Below are 7,528 nucleotides of genomic sequence, written 5' to 3' on the forward strand. Positions count from 1 at the left end.
AGGGTAAAGGTTATTCAATTGAATAATCTTTTCTTGAGAAAAAAATAAGGATGACAACATCCGTAGACATCCACAAATCAAGTAAGACTAACAAACATTTACAATTGAAGAGCGTCATCAATTTAAATTTCTAAGAAACTAAATAAGAAACTAATTAACATTTATCTGCTGAAAAATAAAAATTCATTTTTATGAAATTCTTTTGTCAGCAATAAGCATATATTGCGCCAATTGAAGAGCTTAGCTTACATTGTACAATGTACATGACTGCTCTTGTGTTTTAAAAATTTATTTCAATTAAAATAGCTCACTTTTTGTATAAAATTGTGCACATCATAAATTGTGAGTAAGAGTACATAAATCAAGGCTTTTTACTTCTTTACATTTTTTGGCAAGTGTACAGTTTTAAATTAATTTGACAATTTCATAAATAAAATTTTATGGTTCCATTAATTTATGACAAACAAAATCTCAAATTCATTCTCAAAATCCCTGTTTTCACAATACATTCAAAACATTCATGTATGATGGTCAGAAAAATTAAGGTGGGTGTGCGATGAAAAAGGCCTACCCACACATAACAATCAAACGGGACATCGTGCTCTAACCACCGGGTAAGCAACAAAAACGCGCGAAATAAGGCGAGGGCTCGAAAATACAGAGAAGATTGATTTATAACGGAACAAAGTAAGGAAATTTCGCAGGCTTTTTTTAATGGAGAAATTTTGAAAGAAATTTTGGTTGTTCGTTGGGTTTTGAGGAAATAAGATTTTTTAGTCGGTGATAGAGTGAGCAATAGGCAGGATACAACTAGCAGCCAGGGAAATTTAATATCCTGTATTTTCTAGCTTAATAGAGGTTTGGTAAAGGGTTTAGTTTCTTAAATGTGTCCCACTCTTTGAAATTGTTGTGGTAAGCTTATATAATATTTTTAAAATAGTTTTGTCGTTTTTAAAAAACTTATATGAAAAAAAAATAATCTTGCTTTATAATTTTTAACTAAAATCAAATCCATAAATCAGTTTGTATACAAAAATGTCAACACTGCCTCCAATACCGTTTCGTTGCGTGTAATCAAGTCACAATCCGTGTTGAAAACACAAGTATCGTATCGTATAGTATCATTATAAAAGAAAGATTAAAATTATAGAATTAATCCCTACCTTATTAGCTATGTCTTACTCATAAAAAGAAATAAAAAAACTTTTGTACCTCTCTTTAAAAAAAATAGTAAAGATATCTAATTATTAAGATATTTTACTTTAACGTAAAAATTAGATATGAAAAGCCGTTTTCTTAAAATCATTAAAATTTCTCATTACTCATCTATAAAGACCATCAAATATGTAAAAGCACGCAGTGTTATCTTTTTAATCATAATTGACCCGCGGTTCTTTTGCCCAAAGAATCTGCAGCCGCAAAAAGCTAACGCGGCACTAAACTGCAGAAATAAAATAACCGCAAAATCCGCCAAATGAACACACATGTTAATAATACCCACGGATTTAAAGGGATAAGACAATGACCGATACATTGTTGCATATCCCCATAAACATAACATTCCCCTTCTGTGGATTACAATAAGTAGTTGAAACGTTTGAACACTTAATTTAATGAATTAACCAATTAATTTTCAGGAAAATATAATAAAGTTGTTAAACCAACGAATAAGAAAACGTTATTATACAACTTTGGGGATTAGTGCAATAAACAGCCCAATGTCCCTTTCTAAGTTAGGTATATGCGGCTGCCTAACCCAGCACACCCTATGGGTATATTGACCAATCTAATATGGCAAAAGTCAATTGTGTTTTTCCACAAATCAGTAAAATATCTATGCACACTCTTAAAAAATTTTAAAAATTCGAATCCGCTTGATAAATATCGGTTTTTGTCATTACTAAAAAAAAATAATAATATATATGGTATAGTTAGATCACTCATTAAAAAAGAGCCAAAAAAGAGATTTTCTTTTTTTTTATCTACAGACAACTATCTATTATACCAGAGAGGCCAAGACAATAAATAGCCCAAAACCAACCAACGTAAAGCTGGTCAACTTATGATCTTAAAATTTAGGATCGTTTTTATATTTTCATCCTATAGACTTTCTCCTAAAGCAGAAAAATAGCCTAAAACCTTCCAAAATTTTTAAATAAAACAACCAACCAGGGACATATGAGAAGTATTCCTAGAAAGGACAACTCAATCAGTTCGTTGGATTGCGGTATCTTAACGGACAAACAAACAAAAACCTTGCTACTTTATAGTTTATTTAACAGAATTAGCAAACCATATTTTTATTATTTTCTAACAGTTGTTATACGTAGATTATTATCTGAAATAACATTTTTGCATCTTTAGTATTTATGGATAGACATTAGATAAATATTTCAAGAATAATCAACACGTTTTTATTATAATTTTCGTTTTGGGTTTTCTACATTTCGTGTTGCTCTTTAACAGATATCTCTTATCGTTCTTTTAGGCACATTAGAACTTTTTAGGAGGATTTTTTTTCAACAATGAAGAATAATTTTGAAATTTATCTTTTTAAACCAAACTTTTATTTACAAAAAAAAATGAATTTACGAATCCTAGAACAATAATGAATGATCTTCTGAATGAATGAAAGCATCTCTGTACTTATGGTATCCGAGTTTTTACTAATTTTTTCGACAAATTAATATAAGAATAGTATTCATTGTTGCTTATTCCGCTTAGAGCTCTATATATTTTTTGTCTTATATCTAAATGGACATTAGAATAAGATAATTACAAATCTTCTTTTCACGACCCCTGGCTTAAATGTTATACACAACAAATATAATGTGTGATAAACAAAGTCATTTTAGGTCCAAAGCTGCGAAGACAGCGTTGATTATTTCACTTTTATAGTAATTATAGAGAAATGTGTCATTTATAAATCAATAGGTTCTAAGTATCTTTTATTTTTAAATTTTTTTAAATAAGAAAGTTGGGTATTAATTGGTGTAAAGAAAAAGATAGTTTTAAACAGATATGATCCATGATTTGATTGCAAAAATTTTAAAAAAGTAGACTAAACATATCTTGAGAATTTTTAAATGGTGATTCATTAGAAAATTTGGAACAATATTATATTAGCATATCTCTAATATATTTTTTGATGTAGTTTGTATTGGAACTTTATTTGTTTCATATTTCTTGTCCAATTTTTATATAGTAAATGATTTTCCCTTTATAGGATTTTAAAGTTCTTGTTTCTTTTATAGTTTTTATGCTATGTCGGCTTTTCTTTGATTTAAATTATCTAACATAGTAAAGTAATTAGTAATATTGTATTATTAATGATTTTTAGGACATAGGTCATTTAATTCACACTGCGAGATTTTAAATCATTATCAAAAGATCTTATATATCTGGTTTAAGTAAGTCAGTACCTATGCTTAAAGTCCGTTCAAAAATTATCCTACAGTGGAATTCCGGGAATGGTCCCTTTCGTGACATCGCACCTTGAGAGGCTTTTTATAGGTTATGTTAGGTTAGGTTAGGTTATATTGGGTTAGGTAATTGCCACACAGGGTTAGGTAATTGGCCCTGTAGGGTTAGAGCCCCCCACATGAGCTAGAAATAGGAGAAAACTTACTGTGAAAAATACGAAGAATTGCCCCTTAAGGTTCGATGTCACGAAAGGGACTATACCCGAATTCCTCTTGAGAGAATCTGTCCCTAAGAGTATAGAGCTTTCTTCCCCAAAAGAAGTAAATCACCTTCAAGGGGCAAAAAAAAGCTTAGATGTAAAATAAAATTATATTAGTTCACCGGTTAGCGAGATCTCATGGTACAAATGCAAAAACGATTAGCTATATTTGGATGTTGTCATCCTGGTTGCATTAATTTTTTTTTGGTAGTTTTGTTTTTTCTCTTATCATCTTATCATCGGCAAATATTCTAGTGGGAGTTTAACAATAGTGAAATGTAAATTTGACAAGAGATCTTACTAACCACTGAACCATTGCTTTACTCGTATCAATTAGTAGAATTTCTAGATGCAGCTTAAGATCTTGCAAAACGCTTAAGCGATATGATTTTGATTTTTGGGAAATACACTTATTGAACATACCAGGGTTTTAAGTTTTTAAACACTCTTAAAATATTTATATTATGAAAAGCATAAGGGGGGGGGGAGGTATCCCCCTTTTTACTTCACTGAGGGCAAAGGTAGATGATGTGTATTACAGATAGACCGACAAACATAAGGTTTGTTGACATAATCATTTTTTAGGCTTACAAACTTTTCCATGTATTCATGAAAAAAAAGATAATTTTGGAAAGTAAAATTTGTAGTAATGACTTACCCGTAGAAAACAGTAGGTCACACAAAAAAACCGGCACTTTACAGCTTTAAAACCATTTTTAGACTTTCTGGAGACTATCTCCTCTAACTAGAATTGTTTTAAAAACATTTCAGGTAAGATATTGCAATGCCTATCTATATAGCCTAAAACTTTCGGACAATTGTTGAACTTCTCTGAATAATTATCCATTTTTCGTTTTCGAGATCTTATGGTTCACAAAAACAGATAACTTACAGCTTTATAAAATTCATTTTTCAACTTTGCTTTTAATTACCTATACATTAAAGGCTATACTAAAACTGTTATATTTTACTTATTATGAAATTAATAAATTAAAAGATCAAGCTCATATATTAGTGTACTTTTATGATATGGTAATATTACTAATCTTTTGTTTGGTGGTTATCATTAACTTTATTTAGGAATTGATATTGTCTTTCTTGCCGATTCATAACCTTGAAAAACTTGGGAACCAAAACTTTAAGATTTTTCATACAAAAAAGCACTTTTATCAAACCACATTCCAAAATTATTTACACTAAAACGAACATTGGAATTATTCTGTATTTTGGATGTGGAGCAATTGTTATAACCCCTCCTCCATGACCTAACCCAAACTAATTCTTACATAGGTTAGATTTACTCAAAATCTATAAATACCTATTAATGGAAAATATATTTCCTTCTTTTAAATTATAGAGTTCTATACTGTTGCTATGTTGCTAATTTTTGTAGGTTGGAGGGGGCTACAAGACGTTCATCTTGCAGTAAAAGGAAATTATACTTAAATTTTCTAGTTGGACTTAAATTTTTATGGGTCAGTTATGATTTTAAAAGATCATTACAGAATTTCATAGTAATACATATGTAAATGTATTTATTTCAAAATTTAAAGAACATTTATATTAAAATGTTATAATTTAGAAATAATATTTTAGAAACTTTATAATCCAAAAACAAGTTTATTTTACTAATTCATTTGAATTAGGTTTTTTTTCTTCTAAATAATGTTTTTTTAAATACTTACAATTCATTGATGAATTTTACACATGTATAAAAAAGCAATAAAACACAAATATCCTACTATTGGAATATTTTTTTGTCCGAACTTAAGATCTCAGTAACTACTCATGATTTGGTTTACTATTTTAGGCAAGCTTCCAATGGGTCCTGTGATGTTTTTTAGGCTATCATTCTTTCCGCTATTTTTCTAACCACTACTTGCTTTTTAAATATAGGGTCCCTAGATGCTAAGAGCGTGGCCGCTAGTTTATAATATAAAGTATTACAATATCAGGATGTCTGTCTGAAGCTTAAGATCTCACCAACTACTGGATTAAAGGGGCTCTCTTTTTTATGAAAAATATAGCTAATAATCAAAAAATGGTTTTTAGCTATATTTATATAGCTATCAATAAAAAGCATGAACATTTTATCTATTTTCAAATACTTTTGAGCATAGGCTAACCAACCAGTGCATGATTAGCTAATTGTTTGTATAGTTATAGTATACCAAAAAATGTGTTTTAAATAATCTTTTTAATCTCATAAAAAGGCCCATCCTTGATAATGTTAACAAGGATGATAACATTCATAAAAGTGTAGCTTAACAAATAAGAGAGCTAAACAAACAAACATTATCGATTTTTGAGTGTCAATACATTAAGAAAGGATGAATGAAAATTTAAGTTATCTGTTATGGAAGTATGTTCTTAGCTTACATATAGAAAGCTTCGCTATTAAAAAGGTAAAAAGCATCTTTATCTTAAAACAATTCTCTAAAAGGGCGGATAGTAGGCGCTAAGGTCTTCATAAATTACAAACAAATATATCAAATAGCTAAACCTATAATATTTTAGAAATTAACTTTTGGCCTCGTATCTTAAATAGAAAAGAAGAAGAGGGCAAAAAATAGCCTAAAACCGCAGTAAGACCTAAATTTTGTGTTTGTTTATAAGTTAAGCTTTCACTCAACTGTTTAGTAATTAGCGAGATCTTAACAAAAAAAAACACCTCACTACTTTATATAATACGATAAAAATTTAATCTTTTGATTTCAGATAAAGTTTCAAATTATTTTTTTTCTGATGGTATCAACGAGTTAGTATGTGGTTTTTATTATACACCTAGGGCCAATTCTTAAAAATAGAATCAGAGACTTAGCTTTTATGTATTATCATTTTTTAATTTCTTTTTTATACCTTAAAAATTAGGTTATAGAGTGATTGACGAGTAAAAAACGTAACATGTATTTAATTTTTTAAAGATTTTTCATAAAATATTGGAAGATTTTTTCCAGAATAACTTCGAATCCGATCAATATTCTCTGGATTAGAACCAGAGCTGGATCTTTAAATCGTTTTTATAGTGCGCTGAATCGGGGCGATTCAGAGGTGATTTGTAGGTGCGCTGGTGGTTAGCCACAGCGCGCCTATAAAACATTGATATTTAAAAGATTTTCGGCGCGGTGTTGTTAAATCGCTTGCGACACTCAATAAAATATCGATCCGCGCCAGTACAACTTTATAACATAAGCCGTGTCAGTAAGGCATTTTATGTAAAATTCCGTGTCAGCATGGTATTTTATATAAAACATTAATATATAATTTATTTTAAAAATAACTATAAAAATGTTTTCACAATAGTTTTGCAATAAAATATTAAAGTAATTAAAAAAAAAATATTTATTTATTAAATAAATCACCCCGATTTAAACCGGCAATGCCACTCGGTGAGTGGCGTTGCCGCGCCGGGCCCGCGCCACTGCCCGATTCAAATCGCCCATGCAAATTCGATTTAAAGATTGATATTAATAATTTGATGGTGCGCCAAATGAATCGCCCCGGTTTAAATCACCTATAAACGATTTAAAGATCGAGCTCAGTTCTCAGCCAATCACTTTCAAAGGCTGTAACAATTTTTTTGAGAAGACATTTTTTATGGGGTTTCGGTCCCTCAAGCTTTACAAAACAGGCTCAATCTTATAATTCTACATTTTAATTTCGACGGACGGCTGTCCATAATACGAAAAGAAAAAAAAACTATTAAAAATATTTTTTTTACGACCCCGACTCTACTGATGATCTATTAATTACTATCTTCACACTTTCCCTGATGACTTAATTTTCCTCACAACCAGGGATCTAAAGGAATAAGACAATGGTCAATAAATTGATGTACATCCCCAT

This window comes from Acartia tonsa, chromosome 10, assembly GCF_053477335.1.
Source record: "Acartia tonsa isolate MP-2025a chromosome 10, ASM5347733v1, whole genome shotgun sequence".
In the NCBI taxonomy this organism is placed as follows: Eukaryota; Metazoa; Arthropoda; class Copepoda; order Calanoida; family Acartiidae; genus Acartia; species Acartia tonsa.